Source organism: Candoia aspera, chromosome 3 (genome assembly GCF_035149785.1).
Source record: "Candoia aspera isolate rCanAsp1 chromosome 3, rCanAsp1.hap2, whole genome shotgun sequence".
In the NCBI taxonomy this organism is placed as follows: domain Eukaryota; kingdom Metazoa; phylum Chordata; class Lepidosauria; order Squamata; family Boidae; genus Candoia; species Candoia aspera.
In genome coordinates, this window is record NC_086155.1 from 128790280 (window position 1) to 128812735 (window position 22456).

Below are 22456 nucleotides of genomic sequence, written 5' to 3' on the forward strand. Positions count from 1 at the left end.
ATCCATGTTCTCACCAGCATTAACTTACTGAGCTTTTTCAAGATCAGCCAAAATTAGCTAGGCATTGCTACCTGCTCTAGTATAATCCCTCCATTCCCTGCCATTCTTTTCTTATGCTGTGAAATTTCAACTTTGCAGTACTGTCTTTGAATCAGCCAACAGCCCCATCCTTCTGGTTATCACTAGCATACAACTGGTTTCACTAATATATTTTACTTCTATTGATAACAGCTTTGCAAGGGATCAGGAAGAGATAATCCTCATGATTATGCTTCTTGGACTTCTTTGGGTTTAAGATTCCATGGTTTAAATTTGGGGCCTTGCACATAAAGCATGTGCTGAACCATTAAATTATGATCCCTCATCAAGGGCATTGACTTGAAGTGAATGGCTAGATCATGTGTCAGCAAGCTTCCCTTTCTATAGTGAAAATTTCTATAAGTGATCTGTACTCTCTCATTAACAAATACAGACAGAAAGGTTATAGTCTATCATCTCTCTTTATCCAAGTATAAATATTATAATTAATTCTAGAAACTAATTACAAATGAATTTCAATTTTTAGTAATTAAACTCCTTGTTGTATGTTCATTATTAAAACACACACAGAAAGAAACATATAAGTGATTCATATTCTGTAGTCCTTGTTGTTTCTGCAATGCAACTGCTATGCTTATATTTTGTGCCTCTTTTTAAAGTTTCAAAGTTTTTAAATTTATAATGACATACTTGACCACCATACTCCAGGGCAAACATGTTCCGCTTTGGAAATAGTTCTTATTTCCTCTTTAATTGGCTCTAATGTGACATTTAAATTCATTGAATAACTGTATTGACACTGATGACATATAACATTATTATAGTTTCTGACAGCATCCTCTCTCTGTCTTCTTTTTTCTTTTCTTTTAAAAAAACCTTCTTGAATCAAACTCAACTTCTTGGTGACTATATATAATTTTCTTGGTAACAGTATGGAAGTGATTGGCTGTTGCCTTTCTGTGACAGATCTTTTCAACTTCCCTGTCTATCCTTATAGCCTTGGGATTTCCTAGTTGTTTCCCATCCAAGTACTAAGCATGTCCAACTCTGGTCAGTTTTTTTTTTTTTTTTTTCAGATCAGCCAATGAATCTTTTTTTTTGTTCTTTAAACTTGATTTATTTCAGAGTGAGATTTACATAATAATCCATCTTGGCTTGTGTGTGATCAAGAAAGTCTATGGGTGAGAGCACTTTTTTTTTTATGTCCCCATCCATTATATTTCAGATTTTCTGGATGAATTAAACCCTTGTGTCTAGCTACATTGGCTAAGGAAGATCTAGGCAAGATAAAATATTTGTTATAAATATAAAAATGTGTTATAAATAGGTAGAAGCAGAAAGGTAATCCATTTCATTCTGCTAAATAATTTCATCATTTAATGCTGGAATTTCAGAGAACTCAATTTTTGAAATTGTCTGCCATTTGCCCATGGCTGCACAGGCTGCACATATAGGGTGCAGCATCTGACATATCCAAGTATCTGTCAGGAATGTGGAATTAATTGACAGGTTTGTTTATTGGTGTAACATACAACAGCTCCATGCAAAAGAGGCAATTTTAATTGTGTTTATATTGGGTGCGGGGGGAGACAGATGCTTCTCTATATGATACTCTCTATCAATGATATGATGCTCTCTATCAATGCCTAGTAAGTTCAAGTTTGCTTTAAAGGCACTAAATATTATTCAGCTTTAACCAATGCTTTGACTAATTTCTGTATGATAGCTGTCATTTACGTCCTATACTTGGAATATGCAAACTTTGTTAGTAAAGGGATGGAACATTCTGTAGAAGTTTGGAATGTTCTGTTACCTCTGGGAATGGACTCTGGATTATGCCATTTGTGGGGTGGTCCAACAGATTTGGGAAATAAATCTTCCAAACTAGTTTGGCTCAAGGTCCTCTGGGATTAGTCCATCTCCAAGACAGCCCTATTGATCCAGAACTTCATGTCTGGATCACCTTGAGGTTCCCCATGTTTGGTGGATAGACTTCTGGAAACAGTCAAACCACTCTTGGAATGGCATGATCCATGAGGAAATTCACTATGGTCTGGAGTTCTCCAAAATGTTCCATTCCTGGATTGACAGATGTTGCACATTTGTAATATATAGCATATTTACCCTTTCCCATTCTTCTGATATTGTTCAGAGTTTATAATATTGGTTACATCCTTCCTGTGTTAATCACATGGGTAACTGTTGTCGTGGAGTGGGCAGGAAACTGTCACAATGCTAATGAGATTCAGTTACATAATATAATTTCTGTGTTCAGATCAAGAGTATATAATCTGACAAGCACCAAACTGTTTACTAAGAATGTGAGAAATCACTAATAAAATGAGAATCTTCTTTGGTGTCACAGAAATTTGTCCTGAAAAATTGTGATTTTTGGCTAAGGTCTAGAATACATTACTGCTGCAATGAGCTGACAGTGGGATTGTTGAAGTCAATGCACCATAGCTTTAAATACATTGTGAAGTTAATTTGGAGTGTTCCAGTTTTTTTTCTCTTGAGGTTGGCTTTCATATTCTGCATACTATTATGGATATTGATTTGACACCTAATGTCCAGCCAATAATCTTTTCCACTTCACATGGCATTTCTTTAAGACAAGGAGATAAAATAATTAAAGCAGACTTCACAGGTTCCCGAGAGCCTGGAATATGACAGTGCACTGCTGCCATGGTAGTCGGAGGCCATTATGTTAAGTCTCTCAGAGGTTCTGTAAAATAACACCATTAAGTTCCATTTATATTCTGGCGAGAAAAGTGTTGGAGAACTAATGTGTAGCTTCAAGCTTTGCCTTTCTCATCTGCATTAAATAATGTTAAGAACTAAGACTTGCTCTTATGAGTTACATATAAGTTGTTCAGTTTATTTGCTCTAAATGATTTGTTCTAAAATGGTCTCCATATCTCTGTGTGCATGGCAAAATATGTCAGAAAATACCATGAGTATCTATATTTAATCAAAATCCTCCTAAACCCTCTCTTTAGTAATCAAAATCTAATCCCAATTAACATTTAAACTTTACCAAAAATTAAAGACTATTAAACATTACCAGAAATAGTAAGCCCTTATTTACATATCAAAAAGAGTAGTGTAGATATTGCAAACCAATCCATTAGACCCAGATAAACATTTCCAAGAACAACTATTGTCAGACTCTCCAATCAAAGGTTGCAAAGGTCTTATCTCGGGATAAGAGTGTTCTTCCATCTTTTATATCCCGGTGTTAACAGACTTCATGTCGCCAGAAGGGAGGGGTGCCAGATCGGAGTGTGAACTGGATTGTTATGGCTGAAGACATATTGGCAGAGCGGCCCCAAGGCCATCAGGGGTGGAGGAATGCCAGAAGAGACATCTGGCATGGGAAGGGGGATTGCATGCTTTGGTAGGTAAAAGGGTAGGGGGTTAGATTAGAGGCTTGTAGTTTTAAATCTTGGTTTGAGTGGGAATTCTCCATTCACAGCTTTCTTCTTGTACTAGTCAATTTGCCTCATTAAAGCAGTAGAAAGAGCCTGGTCTCTGGACTGTCATTGAATGAATGCTTGAGTGTGCTAGTTGTTACAACTATCCATCCAAGATAACCATTAAGCATTACTAGAGAAAGCAACTCATTATTTAACCATAATCAAATAAACCAATTTTGTATTTTCTTTTTCCCTCTCTTCCTCCCAGGAATCCTTAAGTCCCATAGGTAAAGTTCTGACTTCTGCTTTCTTCTACTATCCTTGTCTTTTCTCTCGGAGTTCTGTACTAACTCTAGTAGATCTCTTGTACTCCAATTTAAGAGGCTAATCCACATCACTCTTTTGATACTTTCTTTGTATGTCTTTTTTTTAATTTTTAAATGATCATCCAATTCCATTTGTAAATCCCATATTTCCATCTCTTATAGGTTATAATTTTTAAATCTACCTTCAAATCCATTTTGATTACCTTCAGAGGGACTTGTTTCTTTTCAACTTTTGTTTCCAGCATAGTGTTAAATACCCCAAACACTTCTTGAGCCAAGTTATAAAATATTTCCTTTAAAATAGCCATCTGGTGCCCTCTAGTGATCAGCCTTCAAGGTCTTGTTATCAGCTTGGAATGTAAGCAAGAGGAATGTTCCCAGGTGAGAGGATCTTCCTAATTAAGTTCAAAGTCTTTCTTTAAATCAATTTCATCCACTCTTAGCATTTAAAAACTTTCAAGAAGCAACACTATAATCATCCTTTTGCTGTATATATATTTTGCTGTATATTGCAAAAGATAAGAATCTTACGAAGCTGGAAACATACGATTTTCTTTCTTTTTAAACTGATGGAAGGGAAACTCACCTAGAAAACACTAAACTTGCAGTTCTAAAGGTTTTTCAATCTTAAAGAAACAATCAAAACTCTTCTGGTGAGGAAAGGAAAACTAATGCCCCACATTTTTTATGCTCCATGGAGCATAATTTGGAGCATTACAGCCAAAAAGGCATCTGGATGCTGAAATTTTCTCTGGATCAAAGAGAGATCTTGAGAGTACTCATATGTACTCTGGACAGCTGGTTGTCATGCTTTCACATCAAATGTTCTCAGAACACTTGATGGGACTTGCATGCATGTTTCATTCATATCTGTGGAATTTCACTGCCATACTCACCAATTATCACCACCATTTTTGGTGGTGGTTCCAATTGATGATGGGGCATGGCTAGGAATAGTGGTTAGATTGGTAAGAACTAATTCCTCACTCAGCCTTAAATTCCATTGGGTTATCTAGGGCTAGTCAACAACCTAATCTACATGTATTTAATAAAATGACACTTCTTCTACACTGCTTTTAAAATGTATTTCATCTATTACAGTTATGATCTAATAGTTAAATAACAGGAAAATCCAGAATTTCAGCTAAGATGAATTCCCTATCCATTTTCCCATATTGAAGCTCTCCAAATGAAGAACTCTCAGGACTGGATTATGGTGTGAAGAACTGCACTAGAAAGAACATTTGGAAGGAACCAGCTCGTACAAGAAAAAAGCAGCCCATAGAAAGAATGGTGTGGCTCTAATATGGGTAGGATTTCCCTCTGCATGAATGCTACACGAGATAGTCATTCTGCAGCACCATGTCTGTCAGTTGGTATCTTTTTCATAGTTATTGGTGCTTGGACTCCAGAAAATCCATAAAAAGCAGTAATTTAGAAATATGCTACTGCCATCCCTGAGCAGAGATGAGGTGACTACATTATACCACTAAATGAAACTGCAAATTCTCACAAGTGGAAATGCCACAGGTACATGGTCTGGCATCTTATCAAAACTAGTACCACTCACTCTTGAGACAAATGCCAGTGACACATCTGAAATGGAATAACAATTGCCACACTGATTCCTGACATTTTTTTCAGCAAATAAGGAATTGTAGATCAGTTGCAGTAATCTCAGATATCAACATCCTTGAGGCAGTGCAGCAAGTGAGAGTAATTTCATGTTCATGGTCTCTCATGCAGATAGAAGTTATTAGCCAAAGTAATTGCCATCTTCAGGAATTGTTTAATAGAGCCTTGATGGAAGTATACAGAGTGATATGCTTGTAAGTTAATTACATTGATTAAATCATACATCCAAAAGAATGTAAACTTGTCCAGTGCCATAGGAACTGGCACTTTACCCTAAGCATTTTCCTGATTCTTCTGTTTGACATAATATTAATTGAATACACTGTATATGTGATACTTTTTTTTTTTAATGTAGCATTGTGAGGATGCAGAGAATGTGCTACATCATAGTCCCATGGGCGCATAATGTGGAGGGTTAATAATATGTACATGGCATAGAAACAGAAAAAGAAGCAAGCAATCCCCCTGATGACCCTGGAGGCAGAGGAGACAGGTAAGAACCTGGAGTGTTGTCTTTTCTCTAGTGTGAAGGGAGTTGGTGTATGGACACAATAAAATATCATTGTTTGTGGTACATCATGCTAGCATCAGTATGGGAGTGGGAAGGGGATGGTGATGGAGTCCCATTAGTAGCATGGAATTTAAAAGTACCTGAACAGCCCAAAGTAAGTTCATCCCATAATGTTATTGAGTGCTAGATTCCAGCTGTAAAGGCTACTTTGTGATTTACATTGCTTTCTTTATCATTCCTATGTATCATTTCTGAGGGTATTTAATTATAAGTTTGCTTTAACCGGGGTCTTTGGGATTCTTTTGGCTGGGAACCTAGTGATCACTGTAGTTGTGCATGTCAATAAAAGGTACTGTGTTGCATCTTTTAAGCCCACTTAAATAAGGAGATCCAAATGCTTTAGTTCCTTATTTAAGTGGGCATTTTCCCCACAACAGCCTGGGAACAAGGCCAGGAACAGGATCAGAAGGTTAAGATCTGGCACAGTCTGCCCTGTTTGGTGTGCCGCTGCCATTTTTGCAGGTTGTGGGTTTTGCAGTTCATGGTTTCTGCCCATGCCCTTTTTCCTCTCCAATCATTGGGCTAGCCAGCATGATCAATGCTGAGGGAGTGGTCATTCAGCAATACCCAAAAGAACAGCAGTTCTCCACACTGGCTATACTAGTTCTAAATTCAGTGGATAGTCATCCCAGTAAGACTATGTCTTCAAATTAGTCTGTTCAAATATGTTTTTTTCAGAATGCAATTCTGCCTTTAGACATAAAGGATTCCCCGCTTCCCCAGAACACTTCAGTTAACTGCACAGAAGCTTCCTTTGATGCAAAGGTGACCTTGAGATTTACTATTGTCGCTGCTGCTGTTGCCTGTCCCTCAACATACTTATTTCGTTATAAAGGTTTTACTAGGATGCGCTAAACTCCTATGTATTCCAGTGAAACAATTTGCTTGGAGTTTAAATTAAATTTCAATTTGGGTTCCACTTGTCATGTTTTTCCCCAGTAACTCTAGATGGCATATGCTTTTCCCATAAACGATGAGAAAACAGTTTATTAATTTAAGCCAGTTACTGCTCTCTGCACTCATTCCTATTTGGTGCAGTTCTCATTTCCTTTTGTAATCTTTTCTCTTCCCCATGAACTGCACTCTCTTATCACAGTGTAAAAGGCCTGTCTAGATGCTAGCATGGCAGGTGCTGAAACTTTGCAAGAGTGTAACATTTAACTTCTGTGTGATAATGGGCAAAGGTGACATCACAGCAGAGTAATTGAAACCAGGCTGCTACTGAAAGAAGAGCTGAGATAACAGAGCACATTGCTTTAGCTTTGTTTGCTTTACTAGATTATTATTACTTTGCTTTACTGGATGTGCCAGCTATCTGTATCAACCACCCTTCAGTCTTTCATCCCAGACTACAAAATGCCAAACATCTCCTCCAATTGTAGCCTCAGAACCACAGCTCTGTGAGGTACGTTGGGCTGGGAGAGAGTGCCTGGCCTACCCACTGGGTCTCAGTAGCTGAAGACAGACTTGAACGTATGTCTCCTGGTTCTAGTCTAGTATCCTAACCAATTGCAATAGCACACCACCACCATGGCTGCATCATCCATCCATCCATCCTTATGTAAAGTATTTCTACACTGCTTCCCAACACAGACCCATAACCAAGCAGTTTTATAATACAATTATAATGATATAATGATAACAATAAAATAAAAAGATAATAAGTTAAAATATGTATATGTTAATATTTGATCGAATGTCAACAGGGTCAAGAAACTGCTTGCTAAGGAATCCACACACAGAGAGACCATCATAATATGTGGTGTTCTGGAGAACTGCCTTTCCTGAACATGTGACTATCACAATCTAGGCAGTCCCTCAAAGCAAGGGGTAAACTAGTATCTGAGTTAAGAAATCAAATGAATAGAAGCTTGCTTCAAAATACCAACCCAATGAAGAAAGGCTAATTGGTCTGGTTGCTGTGAAGGAGAGTTCACAAATGTAGAAAGAATGAAGAAACTGAGAAGAGCAGCAGAAGTAAGAAAGGGCAAAAAGAAAAAATGCAGGGGAAATCTATAAGCAGTCCATGGGAAGTTGTAGGAGAATTAGTGCATATAGCTGGGCCCAGCAATCCATTACCTTCCTCACAGGAGCACTGCTCAAGGTCAAGTTCCAGACAGCAGTGCCTGGGACATTCTGGCCATCACTCTGCTTGGACCTGCTTTCAAAATCCTGGTGCCACATCATTGCCAGCACACCACATTGCTAGATCAGAAATATATTTTATGCAGAAGCTCTTTTCTCTCTTGGTAATATAGACTCCATCTTTTACTTGTTAATGTTTAGAATGAGTTCTGGGATTAGTTTGGATTTAGTAACACAAGGTCTGCATTCCCTCCGCCCATATAAAATACCATGGGTTACTTGGCTTGGAAAAGCATTTATTTTTCCTCCAGCCCTTCCCTTCCCTTCCCTTCCCTTCCCTTCCCTTCCCTTCCCTTCCCATCCCATCCCATCCCATCCCATCCCACCCCACCCCACCCCACCCCACCCCATCCCATCCCATCCCATCCCGAATAGGTGAAGCATGAGCTCTTGCTTTTCCTGTTTGCATGATTTCATTTCATTAAATGGCATTTCTAACTGGAATGCTACTGAGTGTTATTCAGCAGATTAAATAGAATGGTGAAAACTGCATCAGACTAAATGAAAACTGTCAGCTCTTCTGGATAGGATTAGCAGTTAATCATTTTTATCAGATCCTGGCATCAGAAGAGTTGGTTTGTTAGGACATGACAACAAAACATATAGACTATAGCTGGTCTAAGTCAGACAAATATCAGGTACCAATTTGTTGTTGGTAACTATAAGTGAATAGGGTTATTTGCCATGTTACTGACACTTAGAACACAGTTTGGTACTGCTTTATTATACATGTTACTGTGCAAAATATAAACTCTTTCATTGCCAGTAGCATTTTTATGGTAAGATGTGCATAATAACATACATCATATTATAGACAAGGAATAAAATGTTCTTACAATGTGGAAAAGATCTCAGGAAAAAATGCACATCTTTACTAGTCCTCACAGAGTGTTATCAGCCTATTTTGTACCTCCTACACAATAATCTGCAGTGAAAGGAGAGAGGAAAAACCACTCGTCATAAAACATTTCTGTCTGCTGACCTGTGGAAGAATGGAACTCACAATGTTGAGCCATTGAGTTATTACTCACAGATCTGTTTTAAAACATAATCCCCTCCCCACAAAATGAATGTAAACTCCATAAATCTGTCCCAATAGATAATACTTCCTGTATTGTTTTCTTTTCCTTTTCAAAAAGGTATTTGAATCCTTCCACCATATATCCTGATTTGATTTCTGAGCCTGCATTCCATAAGTTCAGTATTCACTATATTACACTTAAACTATTTAGAGCTCAAGCAGATGTGAAAGAGCCATCCCAGATATTATTCATATTATCAATGTATATTATACAGTCCCATCTAAACCAGGATATAACCTTCTCTTGTATAGAATTAAATGAACTATCAAGATTTCTGTTCAATTGGAAGGCTTTGTGGGTACAGTTTGAAATGTGAAAGCTTCCAAATGCAGTGAATGACACTGGATTCATGGAAACCAGCAATGTCACTGTGATCTTTCACTATAACTTTAGAGGAAGGGGCTGTTCACTTCTTTCTAATGCCTGAATAGGGTTTGTGTGGTTGAAATCACTCTAGCTAGTTTTCTCCCAGTCTATCTTGATACTGAAAGCAACTTGGGCCAACAAAAGTAATGCATGAAGTAACTGACATACAAAGATAAAGGACCAACATTCAAGGTTTCTTTTTTCTTCTTTTCACCCATGTATATCATCCAATGGGAACATCAGAGCTTTCAGATTGTATGTAAAATATGTGAATTGGTTAGAAGTCTGAATAAACAGATTAAGCTGTTTCTATCTTGTATAATTTAGCAATTGACAGACTTCTGTATTAGGTGAACTTCTATTTTAACAAAACTTAAATGATTATCCAAATTCTTATCAGATTTTTTTCCCCCAACAGCTTGGGAAAAGTACCAAAAGGTCCAAATATAAAAGCATAATGTAATACTATTTTTTGATTATAGCTTTTCTACTCTGCTAGCTCTATCACACATTCACTGACAATTAATCCAGTCTCTCCACATTTCCAACATTTAATATTTGTATATTAAATCCTTCTTAACCTTCTGAAGGAAAGTACATTCTGAGATTTTATATATATAAAATATATAAATATATATATTTATATATATATTCTGAAGTTCTAAAGTACCAACATCCTTGTGAAATATTTAAATGTCAGTGCATGACTCTCTTCTTCAAAGACAATTATTTCACTCAGATATAATCTTCCAGGATAATAATATTATTAATACAACAATTTTAAATGAACTGCCTTAATTGATATTGGTATGTTAATTGGAACATTCTGTCTTCAAATTTTGTACTTATCCAGATTTTGCAATGCAGTTCTCAGCTCAAAAAAAAAAAAAAAGAGTAGTATGCAAAAAGGGAACACTGTGAACAAAAATATGTGTATTCTGAAGAGCTGTGTATGAAAATACATTTGAATGAAGCAGAATTTTCAATGAATGGAATACATGCAACAGTGAAGCTGACTGGATGCAGATTGATTTTTACATCACTAACCACAAATGGATCCCGTCCAATATGAACCCTTCCTGAAACCTGGCCTAGCAAAGAGATCTTCATGCAGGGATGGGCTTCTTTTAAGAAACTGCTCGGAACACATGCTGCAAAGTCTAGGGTAGCATTGCTGATAACCAGGAGATATGACATTTCAATGGTTGCTAGAGACCCTGGAGGGTAGGACATACATAGGAATGGTATCCAGATGTACTGGGAGCCATAGGAATGGTATTGTCTATGTTTACCAGAAGCTCTAGGCATGAATATTCATTAACACACAGGCATCAAAAGAGAGATACTCACAGAGTGTCAGACCCTCCGATCCAAAGGTTCCCAGAACTCCTTATCGGAGCATCTTCCATCAGTCTCTTATCAGTGTGCACAGACTTTGTGTCGCCAGATGGGTGGGGGCGCCAGGTTGGAGTGTGCATTGTTATGGCTATGGATTTATGGCAGGAGCACCCCAAGGCCATGCAAGCGAGATACATCAGAGGAGCCACCTGGGTTGGGAAGCAGGGTAAAATGTTTTAGTGGGAAGAGGGGCAGAGGGTAATTTAGTGAATGTAGTTTTAAATGTAGGTTTGAGCAGGAACTGGGCATTCACAGCTTTCTTTTTGTACTGGTCATTTTGCTTCATTAAAACAGTAGAAAGAGCCCTGTCTCATGACTGTCATTGAATGAAAGCTTGAATGTGCCAGTGATTACACAGAGATCCTATCATATTATCAATGCAAGGATTCCTTGCTTCTTCTACATGTTCTCCCACACCATTTTTAATTGGAGAAAACAGTAAATGATTCACTTAATGATAAAGAAGCGTCTCTAACTAGGCTCTGGAACAGACTTCAGAATTTCTGATTACACCAGGGGAACGAGACAGTTTCTGAGAATCTGTTGCTGAAACCTCCTTCTTCCATAGTCTTTCGTTGGTAATGTCTTATTATGGGCACTTTTTCATAAATATTTTTCTTTCTAACTTGTCCATGATAACCAGAGGTCTTCCCCCACTCACCCACTCAACAGTTTAAATGCTGATATTCAACCATCAGAAAAACCTCTGGTTCAAAGTAAGAATATAAAATTATTTCAGTTTTTGTTCATGCTTCCAAACCATAGGCTCACTTCTTACAAATTGGTCTGGTATAGTTTTGTTTAATATGCACTGGTATTATCAAGATCTTATATTCTATGCTACATAGCTGTAAAACCTTTGTTCAATTTCCCATACAAGGTTTTTTTCAGTCTGTGTTTCATTAAACACTCAGGTTCTGCAGAAACTTGTTGGAATCCCAGGTTTTTTAACTCATTATTTCTACAGCTTGAAAAAATTTGAAACCTCCTAATCTATACCACAGTGAATTTATAAAACAGGCTCCCTGTGCTTACAATTGCATTAGTTTTTCAGGTGAACTCTGTACTTGGGATATATTCTATTTATTTCACTTATAAAATTTGTATGCAATTGAAGCTATCAAATGCAGTCAAGCAGACATTCAAGAGGTATAACTGCCCCAATTCTTTGACTGAGAAGCCGTTGCTGAAACAATGTCTGATGTATAAGGTTACTCAATCCACCTGGTCATTTTATTTCATATAACTTATATTTGAAAGCCAGTTTGGCATAGTGGTTAAAGGTCCCAGGCTTGAAACTGGAAGATTGGGAGTTCTAGTCCCTCCTTGGACACAAAACCAGCTGGATGACCTTGGGCCAGTCACTCTCTCTCAGCCCTGGGAAGGAGGCAATGGCAAACCATTTATGAAAATCTCACCAAAAAAACCATGTGGATTTGTCTAGGCAGTCTCCAAGAATCAGGACTGACTCAAAGTGGTGTGTGTGTATCCCAAAAAAACAGAAAACATACAAAAAACAAAACAAAAAATCTCACTTATATTTGCAATTCATAAACATTTGTACAATTCTGGAATTTAGTATGGATGCTCCCTATTGTTGTCTTTCCCTGAAAACTCAATGGACATAATCTAATACTTTGAGGGCTCTTCCTCATTTGCATCTTCTGTAACTGCTGCACAAACACATCCCAGCAAGCTCCCCGCCAACACCCAACCATATCTTCATGACATTCCTGGCACATTCCTTCTGCTCTGGTCCCTAAATGTCCTTTAGGGACATTCTTCGTAGTTTCCATCTGCAAACTTTAAACTCCAGCCCACTACATATTCAGTTACAGTGCTTGGTAGTTAGTTCTTTCTGCCATAAAATGATGCTGGGTAGGAGGGATAAGGTTGACCAGAACCATGCCCCTCCTCACTCACCACATTATTGCCTTCCATGTTACATTTGACAAGGACAGCAACACTGGAGGATAGGCTGTGATTTTTATACTGGCATCTTTCCCTCCTGTCTAAAGAATGGGAGGAAAGTCTATTAATATGTCTGTGTGAATATGTTCTGTGTATGTGTGTGTGTAATAATTAAATTTAATTGCCTGCAGCCAAGGTTCCAGACCTGAGCAATGTATATATTCAGCAATCCTATCTGTTTCTGGAACATAATTATGCTGGATGTTTTTACTGTATTGATTTATGATTACTTGATTGCTAAGCATGTTATATGAGGGGGAATAAATTACATATGGAAACAAAAATGCATGAATATTCTCCCAGTATTGAAGTCGGGTTACATGATTTCACATACCCAGCCATCAAAAGTTATATCACAACAGGCTAATTACTGAGGAACCCTATTAACAAAAAGGAATCCTTCAGTAGATGTGTGATCATGCTGTTTCTGCATTCAAGGAAATGGTGAAAGCATTCTGTCTTTGTTTCATTCTTGGTAAGATTGACAGACACTGAAGCCTTGTGCTGCCAGAGTATATATTAAAGGGGAACCTGTGGTTTGGAAAATAACAGATATCAAAAACCTTTACTTAAAGTGAGGGAAATGGATTCAAATCTGAAATCCTTTTAGAAAGAGCAACAATGTGGTGAGGATCTGTCAGATTTTAGATCACTGTATACAATGTCTTTTGACAGAGTGCAATAGCTGCTCTGATACTGGGGCCCAAACAGTATACCTTAGCACTTGATTAACTTGTTCCCATTTTCAAAAGAAAAACCACAATTGCCTGGAGGTTTTGATGCAACTTGTCAGTAAGGCAGCATGTGCTTTCTTTTTATGTGAACCCCAGTGCTTTGTCTTAAAATCCAAAGTTAGAATGAGCTGAAAGAAAGTCAGTAGTGCAAAAAGGCTGAAAAACACCTTTGATGTCAGACAAGCAACATCCAGGGGAGGGGTGGGGGTTAGATACTCAAAGGGAATTGGAAGGGGAAACTAATAATCCTATTAAGATAACAAAGTAAATGTTAACCTTAGCTACAGCTGCAGTTAGAATTCAAAGTTATTTAACTTACAGATAAAATATTTGATTCTCATTGGTGCTGGGTAATAGGTTGCCAAAATGTCTTAGTCCAGCCAGCAGTACTAAACATTGTACTGCAGTGTCTTTTGATATTGCACCCCTTCTGTTGGCAGAGTTATCCCAGTGCTTATTCCCAGTCCTTCCTTGCTATCTCGCCGACAGGCATACAGCTTTTGCAGAGAGCTTGTCCTTTATTTCAGGCATATTAGCAATAAAATGGAGATTTTGATGTTCTCTTATTTCCATCTCTGAATACAATCCTAGCCTGATCAGCTGAAGACTTCCATCCAGGCTACTGATGGAAGTCTTCAACAGTTTCATCATATCATCATGTATTCTGAAAGTCCCATGACATCTTAGAGCAGAGGCTGGCATTCTTTTTGCAGCATAGCCTCACACTTTTTCATTTACTTCTTTTCTCCCCAGTCCCTAAGGTACTAGCAGCAATGTGGTAGTAATGCAGAATGTGGTAGTTATGCAGATATGTCACCAAAGTGACTGGGCCCAAAATCCTCAGCCATTTATTTCTTGTTTTGGAATTTTAGTATATGGGACAGATACATAACACTGGCCTGGTACACCTATTTAAGTGCTTATATTAACACATGCAAAGAAAAAAAAACATGATATAGTGGTTTGCTACACAATTTTGGCAGCAAATCCTTGGGAGTTATAGGTACATGTGTGTTAAAAAAAAAAAAAAAAAGGTCTTCTGATGCTATTAGTGACCTGTTGGTCATGGTGTGTCCACCCTTGCTTTATGGTTTCATTGCCAGTAAACTCATAGTCCAAAATAAGAAAATTAATTTGTTGCTCTGCAGTGTTCTACATACAAGCATATTCTGTATTTCTCCCTGGTCACTCTCAGCTATTATCCAGCAAAAATTCAGATCTCCCAAAATTCACAGTAATTTCTAGCTGCAACAGACTATACATTATAATATATACTTTAGCTTGAAAGAAATAAGACAAATGCTTATTTCCAGTCTAAACCTTGTACCCCTTTCCAGTTTGATTTCTAATAGCTTTTGCAACCATTGTATTAATACCCATTTTAATACATATTTCAGTGGGTCCTATTAACTGTGACTTTCATGGTATTAATTACTTTCACAAAACTCATATAGTGCCCTAGGGCTTGTGATTTGGTACTATTTTTAAAGAAAAATAACAGAACTGTATTCATGACAATTTTCTACCTTTTTTTCTATGTGCACAAAAGGAAAAAGTCACCTGCTTTGCTCGCCATATCTGATTAATTCTAAGGTAAGCAGACATGACAAATGTTATGCAAATCTTTTGCTTTTTCTATGAAAAGCACTTTTAATTATAGGAGAGTTGGCTTTGAAATTTTCTTTCTCATCACGTTATGCATATTTTTGGATGTGTGATCCATCAATTTCAGGTTTTGACAGAATCTGTGCTTCTCATTAAATGTAAGCTAACATTAAAAAGGAGTTCACTTTTTCTGCATTAAAAGAAAATTATTCAGCATCAGGAACTGTAGTGAATACATGATTAACAAAATTCAGTCTACAGTGAATAAAATAGGAAACAGCAATATATTTAATAAGAATCTTAATAGTTCATTTGTCAACTTATGTGTTAAGCACTTCTTGTTCCATGCGGTCTCAACAAATTATTGATGTCCTAAAAAAAAGGCAAGGAAATATCTTCTGAATATATTTGTACTGAATCACCAATATAATAAAAGTTTCATTAATTATTTGCTATGCTGCTAAGTAACCACTTTTATTCTGTCTTGAAAAACACATATTCTTTCCTTATAATGGTTAATCTTAGCTAAAGTGAAATCAACACTGATTCCATTATTAAATGTTTTCTTGAAAAGCTTCAGCTCCTTGGATTTTCTAGAAGAGAGAAATCAAAATGGAAGACTCAAATTATTTTGTACATTCATACCCATCTCCTTCATTTCCTCCCTCAACTTTATACAAAAGTTTAAAGAGGATGAAAAAATGAATGAAAATGAAGAAAAAAAAAAAAAAAGAAGAGCAAAGGGGGGAATGAAAGGGTGAAATGGAAGAGGTAATGGTAGAGGGAGGGAAAAAGATATGTACCAGGAAAAAACAACAACAACACCTTCATACTTTCCACCTGCATGTGTGAGATGCAATTATAATGTTAGGGAAATTCATGCACATAGCAAAATTAACCTGAAAACTGCATAACTCAAGGACAGGTTTTTATTCCTCTGAACACAATGCCAAAACAAACAAACAAAAAAGAGTAAATAGGTGACATTGATGCAGTGTGGCATGAGATATGCCTAGGCATGTGGAACATTCTTCCATAAGTGCTCAAGCACATTTGTCATTGAGTTGGCATTTTGTTGTCTAAAGTCCATTTTTTATTTGTATTTTTAACAAAAACATTTCAACAATAGAACTAAAAAAAAGGGAGGAACATGCAGAGATGGCCTCTTACAATATTCTGTCCAGTATTGTGGGAGAAGAAATAAGGCATACATTGCATCAGTCTACTCTAGGACGAGTAAGGGGTCCCCTTACCAATCTTTGCCCAGACTGAAGAAGCTGCTTAGACAAGCAGCAAAACATTTCAACCAAAAAGAAAGAAATCCAGTTGCCATGACTCAACCTACAGACAATTCCACCTGGATGACTGAGAATCTTCATTGATATACTTCAGGAAGAGTAAAACATTTCTAACAGTGCTCAGTATTGGCAATGGCAGGAGCTCAACTATGTTAGGTTTTCAGTGTCTTGTTTTTATTGCTATGTATCTAATGCCAGTCTATATCAGTGTTGTAATGGCCAAGAGCTGCAGTTAACATTTTTGGGTAAGGACAAGGGCTATGCCATTGTAGATAGGATGATGATGCAGAACTGGCTGGGTTTTGTTATGGCCATGGGCTGGTTCAGGATTCTATGTTTTCTTCCTGTTTGGAAAAGGAAGGAGGTTTTTGGGCATTTTGGGTCAAAGGATCTCTGGGAGTCAGGAAAAGGAGGCTTAGTAGCTGGAAGCAGCTCTGGAGCCCCAGGTTTCCCAGTCCTGCCACAATACCTTATATACAGGGGCATTTACAGCAATGGTCAACAACATCAAAATGGAGGCCATGACTGGGAGAGCAAAACCCTGACTCTTTTTACATGTGTGCTATGCGTTTGACATGTGTTAAAAAGGAATGAGGCTTCAATCGCCTGAAATACTGGCCATTTTGATGCCACTGACTGTTGATATCAACAGCATATCAATAGATATGCTGTTGATATCTATCATCTATCATCCATCCGTCCATCCATCCATCCATCCATCCTTATCTCTCTATCTCTCTATCTCTCTATCTCTCTATCTCTCTATCTCTCTATCTCTCTATCTATCTCTCTATCTCTCTATCTCTCTATTTATCTATCTATCTCATATATATATGAGAGCAGCTGGATAGCATAGTGGTTAGAGTGCCATCCTTTGATGCAGGAGACTGGGATTTGAATCCCAGCTGGTATTTACCTTACCACTAGGGGTCCTTGAACAAAGTCCCCCTAACACTTCACCTGCCTACCTCGAATATGAAAGTGACACAAACTAAAAGAGTCATGCCAGTTTGGACATCGCCAGAATTAACAAGGACCACACCAGATGTTGGGGAACCAGGACAATCTGACGATAAGTGGGCTACTGGAACAAACCATACATGGACAAGACAAGAGAACCTGGAATTGATGGAATACTAAAACAATAGACATAATGAAAGGGATATATGAAACACATGATGGAGCTAAAGATGGAGAGAAGACCTGCATCCACCTAACTGAGAAACAGCTAGTTGCCCAATGCTTCAACATAGTGAAGAGGAAGCTGCTCTCACAATTTGAGATAGACCAAATACACATTACATCCGGACTCAAGAAGACCCAGAAAAACAACTGGAGGTGCAGCCAATACCTGAAGCTGGAATGTCACTGCAACCCCCTCCATGACAGAGCACAGCAGCTAAGATGAGGCTTAAGATCATGACTAAACTAGCTACAGTAAACCCTTGAGACTGATTACCAAGGATCAGTGGAGAAGTACCATCAGATAGTATGCTAGAAGATGCCAACAGAGCCCTTGTGAGAATCACTGCTACCACTATAACTAAAACCAATGAACTGGTATACGCTATAGCCACTGTAATCCTAGAGATGCTTGGCTACATAATCAAGAAGAGCAGCAGTATATACCTCCCTGGAAAGTGAGGTTGGAGGCTAAAACCAAGGCAACTCAGAGAGAAGTATGCCAGCTGGTGGAACCACAGTAGAGTGTGGAAATGAAGGATAAGACTCAGCTACTGAAAAAAACACAAGGGCCTGGCTCCATCTGAAGCCCTAGAGACTGCTAAACAAAGGCTCACAGCAGTGGCTACCAGGCTAAGGAGATACACTAGAGGCGCAGAGGTCAAAAGAATAAATGTCCTGTTCTCCAAAGAACCATACAAGTTATACGCCCAACGGCAGTGCAACAACAGAGTAACAGCAGAGCCACCAACAGCAGAAACTGAACACCAGTAAAAGAACATATGGGAGAAAGAGAAGACATTGGGTGTTGAGAACAACACCAGAGGCTCAAAACACCAGTTGCTCATGCACCTCCCCTACATGGATAACATCAAGCTGTATGCTAAGAGTTAATGAGACATCAGCTCGCTGATCCACCTGACACAGATCTACAGTGAGGACATTCGGACTGCAGAAGTGCAGCCAGATGGTAGTAAAGAGAGGGAAAGTAGTCAAGACCAAGAACTACCGGTGAGCCACATAGCAGACTTATAGACCAGCTATAAGTACCTTGGTATCCCACAGTCACATGGGGACCATGAGAAGGAGGCAAGGAAGACAGCAACATCCAAGTACCACCAAAGGATAAGACAGGTTCTGAAGAGCCAGCTTAATGGGAAGAACAAGATCCATGCCTTCAACACACCCTGCCAGTCATCACATACCCTGCCGGTATAGTGAGCTGGCCAAAGGAGGACATGGAGGCCTCCTTTGGCCAGCTCACTATATGGAGGCTGCCAATGTAAAGACCAAGAAGCTCCTCACAATGTACAGAGGTTTCCACTCCAAGTCCAACACCCAAAGACTGTACAGCAGCTGGAAAGAGGGTGGGCAGGGTCTGGTGAGTGTCAAAGCCACTGTCCTGAATGAAACCCAGAGCATCCAGGAATACATCAGTAAGATGGCACCCAAATATGAGCTGCTGAGAGAATGCCTGAGGCAGCTGGAGACATGGAAGGAAGATCAAGCAGAGGACGTGCCATGGCAAGACAAGACCCTGCATGGGGTATCATTGACAGATAGCTGAGGTGGCTGACATTAGGAAATCCTACCAGTGTCTTGAAAGGACTGGACTAAAAGACAGCACTGAGGCACTGATCATAGCCACACAAGAACAGGCACTAAGCACCAGATCCATAGAAGAAGGGATCTACCACACTGGACAGGACCCAAGGTGCAGACTGTGCAGAGAGGCCTCAGAGACAGTCCAACACATAGTGGCAGGGTGTAAGATGCAGGCAGGAACAGCATACACTGAACGGCACAACCAAGTAGCTGGCATTGTGTACAGGAACATCTGCACAATGTATGGGCTAGACTCTCCCAAGTCCAGATGGGAGATTCCACAGAAGGTTGTGAAGAATGACAGCTAAGATCCTGTGGGACTTCCAGATCCAGATGGACAGGCAGGTACTGGCCAATCAAGCAGACATTGCGGTAGTAGAGAAGGACCAGAAGACAGCAGTGGTGATAGATATAGCAGTGCCAAGTGACAGCAACATCAGGAAGATATTTTTCAAACAAATTGAAAAAAGAAACAATTTTTGCCAAGAATCCTTGCATCTTCTTTGAAGCTCCAACATGATTTCCCATAGCTGTATTGATGAAACTTTGGCTCTCAAGTTATATATGGCAGACTTTCATTAACAATATGACAGCAGCTGGGAAAAAAAAGTGTTTTTGTGAGAATCAGAGGAAGGAAGGGAGGAAAGGAGGAAGGGAGGAAGGGAGGAAGGGAGGAAGGGCTGAGTCAATAACGCTAAAGCAAACATGAGCTATTGACTCAATGCTATTATAGTGCCAAAAATGGATAGCTTAACTACAGAGCAAAAATATGAAACAGATGCTGCAAGTAAAAAGCTGTAAAATTTAATTACTCATGGCAGACACTGAGGAGAAAGTTGGTGTGTTTATGAGTTGTAGATTAATTTAATCTTTCAGTGTTTGAAACTGTATTATTTAGGTTTTGTCAGCTGGAAGTAATACCTTTGTACATTTCACCAGCCGGGTAAGTAATAATAATATACTTCCTTACTTTATAATTTAGTTACGCATACAAATAAGTATTTATTTCAGAGAGCTATAAAAAATATGTGAAATTCTCTGCTTTGCTCAAACCTGATGTTCCATTTCCTTGATAGCCATTTAATTTCTCTGAGATATTGAGAAGAAAAGGATTTACCAGTTAACTCAATGTTGAGGTAAAACATTACTTATAGAGATGAAATTAATTGTTCCAAAAAATAATGCATATTTAAATAATCTGCATGCCAGAATATAAAATGTGCACTCTAAAATAGTGTACGTCCCTGAGATGCAGATTTTGTAATTAATTGGGAAAGAAAATCTAAGGATTATGAGTCTTCTAATAGGAATAATTCTAACTGGACAGAGGTTATTTACCTTGTATAATACTTATGCACTAATGTGGGAGTAGTGTTTTTAGCATCTGAACCAGGTTGTTAAAATTTACACCATTATGTAAACCCTAGTTGAAAATGTGCTTTTTAGATGGCATCACATGGGTAGAAAGCTCCAGTAAGCCATTACAGGGAACTGTAGAGATTCATCAAGTACAGAAATGCCCAGGGACATAAAAGGGAACTATAGGGAAGAACTAATTTCCATGGCTACAGAAGCTAGGACTAGAAATAACAGGTATAAGTTGCAGCTACATAGATTTCATTTCAATAAAAATATAAGGATTTTTTTTCTGAAAGATTTGTAGAACTACAGTATGGACATTCACGGAGGGAGTCAAGATGGTGGCCATAGTTGCACAATTGATGGCCATGTGATGCACACAAAAAAGGGGCAGGGCTTCAACTGTGCTGCGATGGGCTACTCTGCTGCCTTGGAGTCAAAGGCTAAGAGGCTTTGATCTAAAAGGTTGTCACCCCCAGGGACTTCTGGTGGGAATATGGCAGACTAATCAGCTGTGCCCGCAAGCTCTGTGGGAAGAACTGGCATCGTGGCAGTTTCTTCAGGCTCAGGTTGGTTTCTCCTGTACCCCAGAGCATTTTTCTGGATTAAGGAAAATGCTTGGAATCAACCCATTCATCCCCTGCACAGCGAGTTGCAGCCAGGAGATCGTGGACAGTGTGCGCGATTGACGGGTAAGACTTCACCGGAAGGCTGGGATCTCACCATTTCTGAACCACACTGCAGCCCTTAAAGGGACATTAAGTCCAGCCACCCCATCTCTAAAGCACCCTATCTATCTATTTATTTATTTATTTTTAAGTATTTGTATCCTAAGAGGGGCTTTCTACATTGAGGAGAAACAAAGTCTCTTGGTGCTTATCATTATTTTTGTGGCTATTTTTTTTTTAAAATTAAAGCTTTGGATTTTGCTTTCTATTCAGTACTAAGGAGGGTTGAGAGTATGTTATTGTCTCCCTGTTATTATTTTTGTGCTAATTTTGAAGATTTTGGCATTTTTCCTACACGATGAATCTGCCATTCTGAACTTCTACCTTCCTGTTGCTACTTTCTCTGGGAACTATGTGTGATCTTATCTTAACTCAGTTTGGAAATTTTCCATTGACTCTCACTTTTGCTGATTAAGTATCTCAGGGGCACCATAACTTACTGCTTCAGAAATGGAGGATCTTAGCCAGGCTTTCTCTGACTGTTGCTGAGATATCAAAGCAGATATTAAGCAGATTCTTTCACATTCCTGCCAAGTTATTCTGCAAGATATTTGGAGCATTATGGAAAATATGTGGTCTGAAATGTGCCATCTGATTGGGGATGAAGTGGATGAACCTGAAGAATCTAACAGCGATGGAATTATCTCTCTTAAGAGTGAGATTTGGGCTTGTGTTGAAATCCTGGATGAAATTGGCAATGCTGAACTGAAGAACTTAAATGGAGAAACTGAGCTGCAAGACATGAGTGAATTTGGCTTTTTGATGGAGTGTTATGGAAAAGAAAGGTTTATTATGTATGGGAGGTTTTCTGGAGAGAAGTCTATGTTTGTGTGTGGAGCAGTTGGGTTGTTTGATTTCTTTAAGAAAATAGATCTGTGCCTATTATGGGGATATGTAAATGTTCTGGTTTATCTTGAAGTGGGATAAGGGACTAAAAATATTGATTTGGATGGTCTTATGGCTTTGGATGACTTTACTTATTGTTAATTATTGGGA